The sequence below is a fragment of the Tachypleus tridentatus genome, chromosome 10 (assembly GCF_004210375.1).
Source record: "Tachypleus tridentatus isolate NWPU-2018 chromosome 10, ASM421037v1, whole genome shotgun sequence".
Classification (NCBI taxonomy): Eukaryota; Metazoa; Arthropoda; class Merostomata; order Xiphosura; family Limulidae; genus Tachypleus; species Tachypleus tridentatus.
Window position 1 is genome coordinate 50077296 of NC_134834.1, and position 17430 is coordinate 50094725.

The window sequence follows — 17430 nt, forward strand, 5'->3', positions numbered from 1 at the left end:
CACTGTCCACATGGATATTTTTTTTCTCCTTCTAGTGCTTATTTCAGTTCAAATCTTTCAACAACTCAAAGAATAATAATGACATCAACCAGCCTTTTGTGTTTCACCTGTATTTTGCACAAATAGCAGAGTTGGATTCATTTTCAATGCATCATAGCTTTAACAATCACAAATGATTGCAAGTTGTAACTATAATTTGCAGTGGCACACAAGATAGCAACTGTTATGGGATTTTTAGGTTTCCTTTGCTTTAAATGCAGAAGGCTTGCCAAAGAATAATGAGGGCCCAAACTGTAATATAAACCAATCTTACCTTCAATAAAGGTGCCTGCAGGTTCACATAATGCTAGAACCCTTCACAGACATTCTCTACATAAAGCAGTTGAGTTCTGAATTCTAATTTCAGCTTCCAACTTTTGTCTTCGTTATTCCAAACCATCCTTTGAAACATTCTAGTCATTACCTACACTAATCAAGCTATGTCACATTATTACACCAAGCTACTGCCCGAGATGACTAATCTTCTCAATAACCACACTGTGATGATTAACACATGCACTTCTTGATGTAACACTACACATCTAAATATATAAATCTTGTCCATGTTTGCATACTTTGAATGTCTTGCTTTGTTAGTTGGCCCAAATCCTTTCGAAAAAGTATCTTGGCAAAGCATACTAATGTCACAGGGTCCCGGAGCATGCGGTTATTTCAAGCCATAAATGCTAATGTTTCATCAAACAAATGAAGACTATATACATAAACTTTAAATACCATAAGCAGCTGTGCTGTAACTACATACATCATAATTTGAATGTTCGGCCAAACTTTCTTGAATGTCCCCTGCATACGTGCAAGCACTGGATATGGCAGATGCAGTGTGGCTGATATATATTCTTTCTCACTTTCACCCATGACATTTTATAATTACTAATTTAGTTTTCTCCCATTGATGCCACAGTTGCCTGATCTGTTCATGGATCAAGAAAACCCAATTGCTGGTTTCCCAGTTCTTGTGAATAACTGTAGAGGCAATTCAAATAAAATATTAAATAAACATATATGCGAGTTTTCTTTGCAAAGCTACTTTGGACTATCTGCTGTGTCTATAGAAGGGAAGAGAACCTTTATTTTTAGTGAAGTAAATCCATATATTTACCCCTTTCCCATCAAGGGACAATAAATAAATAACCAGCATTAAAAATAATTGACGCATTATTAATTCTTCCTCTAAACGTCTGATTTGTAAATTATTTAAATACAAAATTGATAATTATAATTCACTTATTGAATCTGGTTTATACTATAACAGTTGTTGTTTATGCAAACTGATAACATACATAAAGAGAGAGAGAGCACTTGGACCACTACAGTGTTATATCCCAGCCAACCTAATGAACCCTGGTATTGTGCAAAATGCCTCGTAAGCACTAGATATAGCAGGTGCAGTGTGGTTGACAGATTATAACATGTTCTCCCTTTGCTTTCATTCATGTATTTTTGGAATTTATTAAGTTATATACGAAAATATTTCCAGAAAATCGAAAATAGATCTTCACCAACATTGCTTGCGAGAAACATCCAAATATATCTCAGTGGAACACAACACTTGATCATATGTAGCTAGTAAGCCAATAAAATCAGTAATGCACTAGGCAGATTTCCTACATTTGAAAATCTGTACGTGTGTATATATGAAAAGATTTTGAAACATTAGCTAAACTGAACAGTGTATCTTTTTAAGTTAAAAGAGAATATGGCACCTCTAGGCACCCCAATCTGAAGTTACTCTGAACACAACAGTTACATAGAAAAATTCAGTACAAATTAAATATTTTATACAATAAAGAATTAATTCATTTTCTCCATACAAAAGTGTTTGTTTGCTGCATTTTGTTTTTAATTTAGCACTAAGCTACTCAAAGGCTATCTATGCTAGCTGTCTCTAATTTTGATATGATAAACAAGAAAGGCAATGTCACCTACTGCCAATTCTTAAACTATTTTTTTACCAACAAAAAGTAAGATGGAGCACACATTATAATGCCCTCGCAACTAAACAGGAAAATTACGAACAATTCAAATAATATATTACTCATAATTGATAATTGTGTTACTTTGTCTACAGAAAAATGTTTGATTGGTTGTTTTGATTTTAATTTTGCATGAAGCTACTCAAGCTACATAGGTCAGTATTCCCTTACATGGAATTGGCAGACAAAAATGAAGACAATGCCAACAGCAGCCAATTCTTAGATTACTCTTTTACCAATAAAATGTGGGATTTGCCAGAATACTTTTATGCCCTTGGATGAAGAAACAAGCATGCTGAGGTTCAGCAAGGGTATCTGAACAAGAGACACATAGATTGCGAGTCGAGTGCCCTAAACATCAGACCATGCCAGGCACAAAAGAGTGTGTTGAATTTTGAATATCTTAAGCCATGACTAAACTTGAAAAGAATGTTAATTTAGCACCCACACATATAAATTATAAGAAAAAAATGTTTGTTCTGAAAGTTTTGAATAAATGAAAAAAAAAAAAGATTTCAGCTGAAAACAGGAGAGTTAGGGTGAAGGATGGTTTGGTTGAACAAAAGATAAAAAAATTGATTTTAGGAAAAAATTACTGATAGAAATCATTCATATAAACATGTACTGAAGATAGTAAAAAAAATTGAGGGAGATAAAGTACTGTGAAAAGCAAAACAGAACATAAAAAAGACCTAAAATAATTAATGATTACTGATGCTGAAAATGAAGAAGAAACTGTTTCTTTTTGTTGTTTTGACTGCAATTCAAGAAGTTTATTGACAACTATAATCTTATCAGAGTTGAAATACCTTATGTTTTGCTTTCTTCTTATGCAGCAATAATAAAAAAGCAACACATTTTGAGAATAAAATAAAACTAACATTGATGTCTGTGAAACATTTTCCTCTTCGTCACTGATCTTGCATTAAACACAAGACAGGAGAATGCAGGAAATGTAATAAGAAATTACCTGCAGTGCAGCTTCCACCAAGACAACAATTCAGTAATAATCCCTTGTAAATAAACTTGGAAAGCTACAAGGGTACAGATGGAGGTCTCGTGAAGAGAAATATGTTGGAATGGAAAGTGAATTTTGAATGTCTTAGTTTTTAAATGACAAGTATTTTCTTAAAATTAAACAACGTTTTTGATCTTGATCAGAAATAAACATAAAAACAAAATTGAGACATGTCTTCAAGTTGACCTTATTGGAGACAGAAGGTACAATTTTTCACCACTAACTTTGTGCAAAACCTATAGTATTTGTTTATATATTTATTAAATATCTACCAAGTTTTTATATGTCTAATTCTAAAAGCTTAAATTATTGAAATTTGTAAAAGAAAGTAACTTCAATAATATTTTAAAGGTATTTTAGGTAGTGTAGAAATTGTAGAATGTGGCTGTAAAGAAATAGAGTAGGACGACATTTTGACTTCTGTACTAAGATCTTTAGAAACAGGTAGAAGAAGCTTATAAAAGCTAAAACCCAACCATGATAATAAAAACACTAAAACAGTAACTCTTTTCATTATCATCTTTCTATAACTCCAGTGAATTCTTAAAAAAAAACCACTATAAACCAATACCGTTAATAATACCCTATATTACCAAAATTGATATTTCACTCGCACATAGCTAACACAAAGTTGTGAAAACATATCAAGATGACATTGGAATAGTTATTTAAATATTAATTATATGTTTCAAATGTGTAAGGAAATCACACTGGGAAGCTTTAAAATTTATTACACAACTATTTTTAAAAGAGAATGTTTCTGTTTTGTTCAGAATTACACATAAATATAATCACAAAGGTTATCTGTTATCATTAACTTGAGCTACTCTTGTCTCATCTAGTAGTGGGATTTGAGAATCACTCATATACCGCACCCACAGTTTCAAAGTAGAAAGGGCATTTCTGTGGCAAAAAGTTGTGAACCACAATTTCTGGGATTTCAGTCTGGATAAACTAACCAGTTGGGCCAGTCCAACCCCAATGTTAAGAAACTGTAATTGTACATTACTTGCTACAGGTTATTACTGATAAATAAAGTAACTGACAATGGTATCAAAGCACCCATTGATAACATAGTTTTTGCTGCAACACATCTTGTGGTATTCTAATTTACACCTTTCAGATAACTTTTGTAGATTACTAGAGGTTCCCTCACAAAAAAAGTCATGGGTACACTTTACAGAAGACATCGCTTTGTACTAGAAAAATGTAGATCAATTCAGAACTGCATATCTGCTGGGAGTTGTACATTTGTTTTTTTCATACAAAAGAGCACAGTATTTATATAAAAATAATAACACTGTCTGTTGTATGTCCATGTAACTACTTTGCATGGTGTGGATGGATCTTCACCAAATTTGGTATGGAGGTTCTCTGGGTCAATGGGGAGATAGATACAAACTTACAGTTTCACAATTTGTGTTTTCTAGTTTTTACAATTAAGGGGAAGCAATTTTTCATGTTCTAAGATTACCTTTCATCAATCATGAATTTACACAGCTATTATCCAGGAGATTGGTACTTCAGCTAATTATATATGTATAACATTCTATAATGCCATCCTTCTTGGTCTTCAAGTGCTATTCACACTACTGATGACCATTTTAATCAAATAATAAATGTTATATCCTCAAGGTACCAGTTAATTCATGAATATAACAAATCATTGTCCATTTCTAAATGGTGTATCCTTCTATACAGAAATCTTTTCCACAAGAATGTTCATGTAACACCATGGGAAAATGAACAACAATGAATAGATATAACAAAAAAACTTTAGATTTTTGATCAATATTCAGGGTTAAAAGCACACACACCTTTAAAGTGTAGTTTTTTTTTATTCTTGGTCAACTTGAAATGTTATCTTTAGTAACCAAAAAGGTAAGAAATCATATTTTTCTGCATACCAAATGTCACTGACACTAGATCAGTGCACGAGATACTATATGATTCCAAGTACAAAAAGACATCTATGTGAAAGTAATAGATTTCATTAACACTAAAGTAATGCATGAGATGATGTACATCTTTAAAAATCAAATGTCACTCATACGAGTGTAACAAATATAACTAATATTGTGGAACAGTGCATAAAATACTGTAGATGTCCAAATATAATATTAACCTCATAAAGTGACATATGTTACAAATGTCCAAACTGTGCTCGACAGATTATTTATACAGAACTAACTGTTGTTACTAATACCCAAGTAGTGTGTTACATGAAATGAAGATATACAACTATCAAATGTCATTAATATTAATCTAGTGCATTAGATGTTATATTTATTTTTTTTTAAAACTAAATACAAATGATGTCACATATTTTGTTAACTATCTCCTGAAGGATGTTCTGTTATATTTATTTAAGTAGTTTTGTCAGATAACATACATAATGACAAAGATGACTCTAATGTTGGAGCAATAGATAACATCACGCAATTATTCATGATGCATATTTCACCTATTTTCAGGCAATGTATAAAACTAATTGTTTATTTTGCTGTTGAGTGCAGAAGTACACAATGGACTATCAAATCCTGATTTTTGGCATTATAGGCTCTCAGAGTTACCACTGAACCACCACAAGGCTGAAACATTGATAAAATCCAGTTAACAAATTTACAGACATATAGCAGCAAGCATTACTAACAGCTTAGTGTTGACAAATATTTAATCATATAGTAGTAAAGTTTAATAATACTCACTCCTAGCATAAAACAACTTTGATGGTTAATTTTATGCATAGGAAACAATTTTAATAACTATCAGTATTGCTGTCTTGGTGGTAAAAAGAAACAGCTTAATTTACACAGTCTCTTGCTGGAACAGCAATAAGTTTACAGATTTAAAATGCTAAAATCAGGGGTTTGATCCCTTCTGTGAACATCAGGTATGTAACATACACTGTCAGTATTGTTTACATTAAAAAGAAATACTACTTTAATAACAGTGACATTAATACTAGAAATGACCTTACAACACCAAACTGTTTCACATCTTGTTCAGGAGGGTTCACTAAAACAAAAACCACAACTGATAGTATAAAGCTTCAAGAAATGTTTAATGTTTAAATAGAAAAGCATTTAGATGTTGTATAGTCATTTATTTCTAAAATTAAATGTCTTCTATACACCAATATGCACTACATAAGCACTAACATTGTTCTTTCATTTGAAAGATAGTCTGTATGACAAGAAAAATAACAAGAAACTGAAAATAAAGCACAAGATAATTCTGAGAATAAACTAAACAAAACCATTCATGGTTTTAAAACCACAGCAGTAATATAGATTTATGTGTTACTGTCATTTCTTTAGTTTATGAGTTGTTCTTCTGAAAGCATTCAAAGACAGAGTACATAACCTAAAAACAATAAAAATTAACTTTGCATTATTACATTTAAAACTATAAAACATATTTTACATAGCTGGTTTCGACTTCAGACAAGCATTACATGAAAGAAGGTAAACCTCAGATGACTTGGGATGATAAAAAGTTATTTTAAATCACATATAACCTGTATGATATATATCTGAGTTTATATACATTAATTATTATATAAAGCTATTTAGGTAAATAGGAAATTCACTGGCACTCAATAATAGTAGAATTATGTAGAAAATTCATAGTAATTTAATGAACGAACAACTCTATCATTAAATATGTATAATCTGGTTTTGATCTTATAAAACACTTATTAGTAGTTACTCTAATAAAATCTTAAAGAATCCTTTTGAAAAAAAATCATTGTGCCATTTTCCAGTTCCTAACCAGGAATTCCCTACTCTACGCTTTATAAAGCAAAATCTATGCCGCAACTGTGCGAATTATAAAACTAACGCTTCGCTTGGAGTGTGAACGAAAAGAAGCCTACCTCGATCACTCTTAGGCCTAACGACCACTACTACCACGATATCGACTATCTGCTACATTTCCTCTCATCTCGCTCGCCGATCTCTTGTTTCTCAGATTCAATATATCCGGGTCTTCAACACTGCAGTTTGATTTCACAGGCCATTCCCTTGTTGAAAAGTCATGTAAAATCCGTAAATAACTTTTCTTGTTTCTCAAAACTTCACAAATGTTATTTTTTTAAATACAGTCTAATATTATACGTGTAAAAACTTCAATAACCATAACTACCGCATCTTCTACTAATTGCTGCAATCACTATTTTCGTGACTGTGAGAGACAAGTTGGAAATAATACCACCAGTGGCGCTATTGTCCAAAGGGTTCAGATTTTAGCTAAATCGTGTAGTACATTGATCGCTGTGCGTCATATGCTGTAAAAATGACAAAAAGTAGCAATTGATTGCCTCTTCGGCTAACCTTCGATAACACAATAGAAATCCATATTTAAAAAAATATGTTTAAAATATTTTTGTTTATTTAGCAGAAAACTTATAAAAAATCGAAATAAAATTTAGGGAGAAGACAGAAAAAGCCGGTTTATTTACACCGATTTGCCATCTTTTGAGCAACCTAAAGGTAGTCAAATTCAAATAAACCGTTTTTACGTAATTCAGTGTAATATATAGAAAGTCAGTTAACAAGAGAAATAACTTCAACTACTTTTATTTTTATTACCATAGCTGTAGCTTATAAAATGTTGGCTAACAGGAATATAACCAAAGGTACCTTCAACTTGTGTTTTAAAAACTTTAGCAATAAATGGTAAATGATAATAATAATAAAATAAATAAAACTTATAATTTCAAAGGAAAAGGGAAAGCTGGGTATCTTTGGTTCACGTATAAGTTTGACACCACATTTGTAAATATCAGACTTAAGAGTCCTTAACTGCTGTTTATCCTCATCTCTGCTATAAGATATAACAAAAATATCCTCACTAATAAGAAAATTACACCTCCAATATTAATATGCGTTAAGGGGTGCTGAAAACAGTTTTTTTTCGATCATCCAACCGCATGATGGTTGTTTCTGCATAAACATCCACCTTCACAAACTAAAGAAAGACGCTTTAAGTTGTGTGTTTTTTTATAGCAAAGCCACATTAAGCTATCTGCTGAGTTCACCGAGGGGAATCGAACGCTTTAATTTTAAACTGACAAATGACCGTCTGTTCTTAAGAGTCAAATTTTTTCCATAGAGTTATTAGCAGGTTCTATATAATTTCACTATATTTTTAAACAGATTTTTTAAAACTCTTTATACGCCAAATTGCTTATGAATCTATACCTAAGTTTGTTAATTACAGGGACCCTATTAGCATACGAGTAACACACAACTGCATAACAAAAGTATCATCAATATTGATTTTTTAATATAATAATTGTTATTCGGGTTTCCTATGTATTTTCAGTTATTTACACGGACTGTTGCGACAATAAAAAACATCAAATTCCGAACACGATCTAATATATGGATTACATCGGTAGTGAATAGTATGTAAAAACTTCATTAATTTGAGAATTAAAACTGCATATATATATATGATTCTTAAAACTGGTATTAATGTTCATTTGACCTCTATTTGCTTATGTATTCTGTACACGAGAATTATTAGCTATTCTTGATATGTTGAATGATATTCTGTAACGGTTTAAGTAACTGCGATAAGATTTTTAAGAAACAAGAAATGATATAACTCAAGTCATGGTTTCGTAGTTCACTGTTTGAAAGGAATTAATTTTTTTTGGAATAATCTGTTTCTATATACTTCTTCAAATAGCAAAATATAATATCTTACACCCCTGTAACTGCGATTTATTAAGACATTTACCAAGTTAATTTTAATCACCTAGTGACAACATTATCAAGACAATTTATAATTTATAATTATAATAAAAAAAATATTTAGAAAAAGGCAATGTCAACGCTCGTAGTATACATATTATTTGAAAACTTTAAACACTGAAAAATATTGGAAAACCTAAAACTATCTTTAACAAATTGTTAAAGCGGTATTGCCTTGTAAGCGGTAGGCAATAAAGCATTTTCTTCTTTAATTTCGTATGAATGTTATTTGCTTAATTCAACAAATACTTTATTATATCTTGTATGTTATCACATTTATATTTATAAAAATTCCATTACTAATATAAAACAACACTAAAATAGATTTATTTGAAGCAGTAAGTTATAACATTTCGGTGATGATCAGTTGATTCAAGAACCTCTAAAAAGTTAATTTGATTATATGCTTGGTAAGTTTACTTTTAATCATTTTAAACCTATAAATAATTTATTCGCTCTTCTGTTTAGCATATTCAAATTATTGTTTTTCTGTATAATCTAAAAGTAAGTTTTCCTTCTTAAGCTTGGCTGTTTCATACTTATGTTTCTTTAACGAACCTTAAAGTTAATTATACCCACTTTTTCTTCAGACAAGCTGTTTCATACTTTTGCTTTTCTGCCGAACCTAAGAGCAAGTTATTATCTCTATACCTTGATATTATTTTCTTTACAGAGCGAAAAAGTAAGTTATTATTTCTAGGATCGGCTGTTTCACACTCATGGGAATGAAAATCTGAAAGTTCATTGTTCCCTCTAAGCTTAGTTCTTTTATACTTATGTTTTCCACATAACCTAAAAATAAGTTATTCTTTCTAGATTCTCTCTCTCTGTAGGCCCTCTAGTGGTACAGCTTGTTTCTGCGAGCTTACAGTGCTAGAAACAGGGTTTCGATACCCATGGTGGACAGAGCACAGGTAGTTCATTATGTAGCTTTGTGCTTACATAAAAATAACCAAATTCTCTGTAGAGTAGGTTCTTTTATATTTTATTTCTTCAGAACCTAAAAATAAGTTAATCTTTCTAGACTTAACAGTTTCATACTTTTGTTTCTCTACCAAGCCTAAAAGTAATTGCTTGGCTATTTCGCATTCTTGCATCTCTAGAACACACAGGCACATAGTCTTTCAACTACACAATAGCTAAGTTTGAGAGACCGACAAAGAAATATTTGGACTGTTTCCTCAAGTGTTTGACGCTGTGTTTAGACGGTCCAATGTTCAATGCCCTAAAGCATTTGAATGAGTAAAAACTTAATCACTGAAACAAATTTGTTAATGAATGGTTCTCTAGATTCGATGCTGTAGAAAACTGCATGGTTAGGACTCAGTTTAAAGCTTGAGATAAGAGCACTACAGAAATTTAACCATTCATGTGAACAATTGAAAGTGATTGCGGGGGTATGCGATCTCGAGCATTTCTACTGGTGAGTGGGGTAAGATACTCATGAACGAGTATATTAAGGCTGCCAAGTCAAGTTGTGTGGTATCACATTGGTCTGAAGGGCATTAAGTCTCTTACAGAGGTAGTTTCTGTGGCACTGTGGTTCAAAGTAGATACATCAAGCTGAACTACGAAGCAGAAAAACTAGAAGCAGTGACAACTACAGCTGAAAATTAAGTTTTGAAACAGTCGTCATTGTGTATGATGGGCCCCAAGACTCGACAACACTATTGACCAGCAGCTCCATCTAGTTCATTGTAACAGAATCTTTAAATTGTTATAATTGCAGCCTCGCTGATTCTTTACATTACAATACAGCTTCCCAGGGTTAATTACCATGGCTACACCACAAATGCAACCAGATCTGTACTAGTAAAAGTACAAAGAACACGTTCGAAGAAGAATCTGACCTCTGATTTTAGAAATGTCCAAAGTATGTTGTAAGACAATACCACTAACGTGAGAGCATCATTTAGACTGGTGTCAAACTGTAAGAAATAAACAATGAGCTTAAACGAATCGCGTGAAACTAGCGAGGACCTGAGTTACATGTGACTACTAGCAAGATGAATGCAGCAGTCAGATTACATCTAATGCTACGATGGCTGGTTTGGAGAACCTCATTTAGGTATCACTTGATATGTTTCATTAATCATAATATGAGTCTCTAGTGAATATTGGAATTTTCAGGATTTATTTTATCTTACCAAGTATCAGGCACTTTGTGATAAGCAATCATTCCAGTCAACTGATATGCAATTGATTCTGGCAAGTGGTGGCATGCTAGATTTGTGTGAAGAAACACACATCTCTGATTTTTTGTAATGTTGAATCCTAAACAATGAAAGTTGTCTGTGATCTTAATTCATGCACTACAGTTTAAGGATGGATTTAATGTAGGAAGTATCATCTGATTTTGTTGTGCAGTAGATGAATAAAAGTTCTATAGCAAAACTGTTAGGTGTCAACCACTTTGGATCTAAGAAGAGTCGACTGTAGACAGTACTTGGGTCCTTTACAAATGAATATAGATAATGTTAAATATGCAAGTGTTTTTCCCTGGAGTACTAGTGGTGTAATCAAGTACGTTGTTGTAATATGATGCAATGATAGAACCACCGCAAAAAAACATACTGATTTCTACTGAAGAGCGAACTACATCTGTTTGAACACTAATTTACCCAAGTAATAAGCTTGGATGATAATAGTGGATAATATACCACTACTGGTCCGTAAACATGTTCACTTGGTTGTTAATTTCTCAACTACAACTGTTATTGGTACAGTAACAGAAACAGAAGTAGCACAAATAAAAGAGTAGTTAGTGTTGCAGCCACTGTTGATAAACTCTGTCTGAGAATTAACATACAACTTCAAGAGCAACTGAAATTTCTAGATGCAGATTGTCGTGGCAGCAATCTAAAATCTAGATCTGACTCAAAAACGTAAATTTTGTGAACTGCCAAAAGAATTTGTTGGCATGTTTTTGGAACTAAGTGGCTGACTGGGTCACACGAAACCACATATAATTAGAAGGACATAAATAATATGCATTCAACAAAACAACCATAATAACAGTTTCCAGAGAGAGTCAGGGATGTTCCAGCACTGACACTAATTGGATGTATCATATAATTTTCAGAAAATACCTTGTAATTCCTATTGATGATTGTTAGGAAGAAGAAAGAAATGTCAAGTGTGGACTTCAGATGAGTGAATGAGGTAAAGTGTGCTGACACTGTCATGTATAGAAGAATGTCTGGATGTGTCTAGATATAGCTACTGATTACTGTCAAGATTATCTGAATGATTAAAATAAACACTTAAAGAAACTGTATGAATCCTGCATTATGCCACTCAGTCTGTAATGCAGTGTCATTTTCAAGAGACTGAGGGAGCTTACGATTACAGGACTGCAATAAGAAAGATGGATAGCATACTCGTCTTTGTCCACACATTTCAGCTCACAACTGAGTATCTGAGAATGGTGTCTCAGCGCAGCAATAATGCAGATCTAAAACTGAAGCAAGAAACAAACTTTACAATTTTGAGCATGATAGTTGGGTTTCTCTACTACATCGTTGAAAAAGGTAGAATATCCATATATCCTCTCAATATATTAGTGATAAAGGGCTTATTTCAGTCTGAGAATAAACGATAAATTCATAACTTTCAAGATTTAGCATTGTAACATCAATATTTTTTGGCCAAGTTTTGAAAGATAGCTCCATCATTGTCTATGTTGACAAAGGATGATAACTGCTTTGTGTGGACAGAAGAATGTAAAAATGGATTCCAGTCTATGAAGCTTATTTTGGTTGAAACAACAGAGCCTGCTTATCTTTGTTAATACCGTCTATTCATCCTATAAAAAGTCAGTAATAGTGGAACTTATTAGTTTAGTCATTGAGAAAGTATGATATGGAGCATGTTATCATAAATGAAAGCATCTGCTAACTGCTCCTAAGTGCCAATACTTTATGACATAAATGAAACTGCTTGCAGTTGCTGTTTTCAAACATTATAACCACTACTTATATAAAAAAAAGATTCATATTACGAATGAGACAAGTATCACTGTCATAGCTAATAAACATTATAAACTTTTATATATAGTTAAGCACTGAGTCATAGTGTTGCACAAGTACAACTTCACTGCACCCCTACACACATACACATCTAGATTTGCAGAAAAGAAATGCTGACAAGTTATCTTGACAGCCTTCTAAATTACTTATACTTATCGAATATTCAGATCCTAGCTTACATGTAATTATTAAAACCACTGATACAGATAATGAGGAATTAAAGAAGTAGTAACAATTAATGTTTTGACAGACACCACAAATTATTAGGTGGTAATTTCAGAAGTAGTTTAAGAGCCCATATATATCTTGGCTATAGTCTGTCATACAATAAGATAAAGTACAGACGTCTCAAACTGTGGAACGTAGTAATAACATGTAACATCTAGATTATTGGCAGTTATATAGTCGTATGAGCCATTGAGATCTTGTAGTCTGTTTTACAGCTGGTAGTTGCAAAACAGGACATAATACAGACTTTGCATAGTGAAAGGACTGAGACCACTAGTGAGTGCCATACATACAAATGGTTTTGTTTGGTTGAATTTATATAAAGACATTAGTAACTTGTTATTTACATGAAACCAATATAAGTAATAAGTGCCTGCTGATCACTATTCAGTACTTCATCAACGATACTGATGTTTATTTGTTAGTTGCACAAACTACATTAGATATGTTGGTTGAATAAGAAACTAACTTTAATAGCCAGTAACTTGCATAGTTGTGCTGAGCTTTAGGTGTAATGCAAATCCACACTTCACTGTGTCATTCTCAATCTAATAGTTTGACTAGATGTGAAATGTGTGCTTACCAAGATTGCAAACCTTGGTTAAATTGATTATGAGCACATACTATATGTTGTGGTGGTATGACATGCGAGTGAATAACAGTCATTTGGTTGTTCTTTGGGTCTCATGTTCAGAGGAAAAGTACAATTCCCAGTAGATCTGATATATACCTTCGCAATACTCTCTTGATGTTTGAACAAAAAAGATATTTTCTTATGGATATGATGTATGGGAGGCTGCCCAATGGAGATATGCAATAAATGCATGGCGTTACTGCACTCTGCATGGCTGATGTACATGAATTTAGCATCAGCAAATGGTTAAAGAGGTTGTGCTTCTAAAGATATGCTATGACTGTACAGTAACAAAATAAAAGTTTGATCTTGTCTCAGCTGATAAAGATAAAAACAGCAGTACATATATGATTGTTTTGAAGAGTTAAACAACGAAACGACAGTAAAAAACAGCCTGTTTACTCTGATGATTTGTTGAGATGCTGATGACAAACTATTAATCAGAGCTAGGAAAATTTCTGTGACACTGACTACAATAGTTGAAAATTTTTTTTCTTTGTGTATCCAGTTTTTAGAGGTGTTTGGTTCATATCAAAAGAGAAAGATGTGTGCAACAATCCTATGTTATAGACAGACCCTCTGACCTTCCTATGGATATAAACCCCTGTCATTTTCAAACTTGGTTTGGTAATATAACCATAACTCTTAAAATTCCTTATCAGTCCATTGCACACACAAAAAAAGACTCCAGTGAACCATTCAATGGGCCTAAAACCAGCCTGATACATCACCGACGACAAACACTATAGTGAATAACAGATGATGTATTATTCAAGTGTCTGCTCTTTCAGATTTTATTGGTACATTAAGCACCCAACATGGTTAACACAGTTATAAGTAAACTAAGTTTTCATTCACGGGAGATGGAATACGAGAAGTGGCTGGTATGCTCAAAAGAGGTAACTTAGCATCTGACTAGTCGATGCCAGCAGTCAAATCTGCAAGAATATAAATAGTACATACATTAAATTTTATGTAAGTTATTTTCATCATTACGACTGCTTTTTCTTGCATGTAGTTGTGTTTTTTTCATATTGTATTGTATTGGTTTATGCTAAGTTTCATTTAATTTGTATCTTAATGCTCAACTTGTCATTTGTTGGTAAGTTTTACTTTTTATATGTAATATAACTGGCTGGTTATTGCAATTTTATTTAATTTTCTGTTTATTCTGTCTATCCTGCAATTTAAATTGTGAATTTGAATTTCTTATTAAAATTTTGCTTTAGTTTTGCGTTTATATTGCAATCGTAATTTATACTGAATTATATTTTACCTATTTTTATATCTAGCTTTATGTTTATTTGTTAATTTCGTTTAGGTGTTATGGCATCATGCTGCAATCAAGGGAAGTTAATTATTATAATTTAGGACATGTTGCTTCAGGCTTTAATAAGGACTGAAATAAGGAAGGAATGACGTGTTGCAATCGAAAGAACTGTTAATGTTAATTTAATTTTCTCATTAACTAAGTTTACATGAAAAAATTCTGTTTATGATGAATTAAAGTTCAAAATAAATTTTAATTTATTGATCACAAGAGTCTAGTTTTTTCTTACATGTCGTTCATTTTTAAAATTATATGTTATAATTACGTTCTTTCCGCCAACAGTGCTGTCACATTCCTGATCTTAATATCTTTAGATATGTGAATAACTATCATCATTAATTGGGCTTCAGATATTTCGATTTCACCAGCAAGATGGTTACTTTTATAATATATTCCAGCATTGATTGGGTTATTTTGAATTATTTGATAAAATAGTCTATTGCGTTTTATGTTCGTCATCTTTCCTTTTCTGCAATTCCCTATTTTCGTCATGTTTGCATTCTTCATTGATATATGGTTTTGAGATAATGCATCATCTCTTCCACGGTGATACATGGTGTTAAATTGTATTCCTGAACATTTTGGAATGCATCTTGCTATTTGACCTTCTGGGTTGCCAAAATGCACCAGTTACCTTAATACTACATTACTTGTCTGGGTGTATTTTTTCCGTACAAGTAATGATAGAAGTGACTTGAAGCTAGAACAGCAATTATTAACTTTTTACAAGTTATACAATACCGTCTTTCTGCAGTATTCATTGCCTTGATAGAGTAGGTAATAATATGTTATTTTCTGTTTTATACTTGTGGTAACTCTCCAAATGGAAGATCTATCTTTGCCATCTATATCTAATATGAGCAGATCCTGAAAACTTGGGTATGCTAAAAGAGGAATAGTGGTTAATTCTTTCTTCAATTTTTTGAATGCTTGTATAGAGTCTGTAGTACGGGAAAACTTACGTGGCTTTCCAAATAACTTATGTAGAGGACAAGCTACGCCAGAAAATGGTTTTACAAGACTGTGAAAGTAAGACTACACTTTCAGATATCCTCTTACCTCGAGCAAGTTCTTTCAATATATACAATCTTATATGGGTCTATACACACATTTCTCTCTGCCGACTATGTTAACAGAACAATTCACACACTTCTTGGAATAAGCTTGAAGTTCTTTTTTTTTTCAAAATACCTAAAACTAGTCCATTATAACTGTTGTGAAAATTTTCTTTAGTGATTATATCATACAATTAGACAAACTACGATGTTCTATGGTAGTTCAAAGAGAGCATTTCCGGTTTAAAGTGTAACAGGTACATCACATAATCCAAATGTTAATACACTCACCTGTTACAGTAATTTTTCTGTAGTAAAGTTTGTCATCTCTATTTGCTTCATAGTTTTACACTTACCAATATCTAATACTGAAACTATTTTAATCCATGTAAACCATCGAAGTGGAGTAAATACTTGGCAAAAGGAAGGCTTCTTTCTTTATAATTTCATTCTCCTTCTAGTTGTTATTGTTTTGAACTAAGCACAAAGTTACACAATGAAATCCGGTTTTTAGTGTTGTAAGTCCAAAGACATACCGCTGTGCCACTGGGGGCCTCCTTCTAGTAAGTTTATACAATACCTTGGGATCCATCATTCTTCTTCACAAGTACAGCAAGTAATGGTAAAAAACTAGCACTCATTTCTATCAATCCTTGTTCATTTATGGATTCTATCTCTTTAAAAGCATTAGTCTGTTTGGCAAATGGGAGTCATCTGGCTAATTAAGGTATTTTTGCTGCATCCTCAGTATTTCTGTTATGGGATATTGTATTTACCCATCCTAAATTAGTGGAGAATGTATGATGATATTCAGTTAACAAGTTATATAAGCTATGGTATTAATCGTCTCCAAGAGTTTCACAACTTTAGCCATAAAACCCTTGTAACTGAGGTGATAAAGTCGTCCTTATATGAAGATTTGACATCTGACTTCCTACATTTTGACTCATTATCCTTCTAGTATACTTAGATGAGGACTGTTTCCAATATATATGTTTCCTCAATGTTAATTACCCTCACACAGTATGGTATAAAGAAGCTTCCCAAAATAAAGAAAACAACCAATTTTTACTCATTGAAACTTTAGGTCAGTTTGCTGTTTTTTCAATTCAGCTTTTTTCTTCAGCACTGAAGTAATTTTCTTGCTTTTATTGCAAAATCATGTTGAACGAGCCAATCATCATGTTGTAAGACTTCTGATCAATAAGCCAATTGAATTGTAGACTGGTTTTTTAGATTGTGAGTTTTTTATCTCATATAAATCAAACTAGTTCTTATCTTCTAGTGCATTGTTAACTTTTTGTTTTTCCTTTGATCTACTTGGGTTAAGACACTTGTCCTT

The 17430-nt window shown here is 32.3% G+C and overlaps 1 protein-coding gene across 5 annotated transcripts in view; it reads right to left on the reverse strand.

The window, feature by feature from the left end:
• The window catches only part of LOC143229243 (CUB domain-containing protein 2-like), an 83549-nt gene extending 76266 nt beyond the window's left edge, over window positions 1-7283 (reverse strand). For 4 of the 5 annotated variants that reach the window (XR_013015760.1, XM_076461300.1, XM_076461297.1 and 1 more), the window contains exon 1: window positions 6929-7283. The gene's annotated coding sequence lies outside the window, so the exon portion shown is untranslated. The remainder of the gene's footprint in view (window positions 1-6928) is intronic. The other variant, XM_076461299.1, reaches the window with a different exon arrangement.
• Window positions 7284-17430: the final 10147 nt, after the last annotated feature.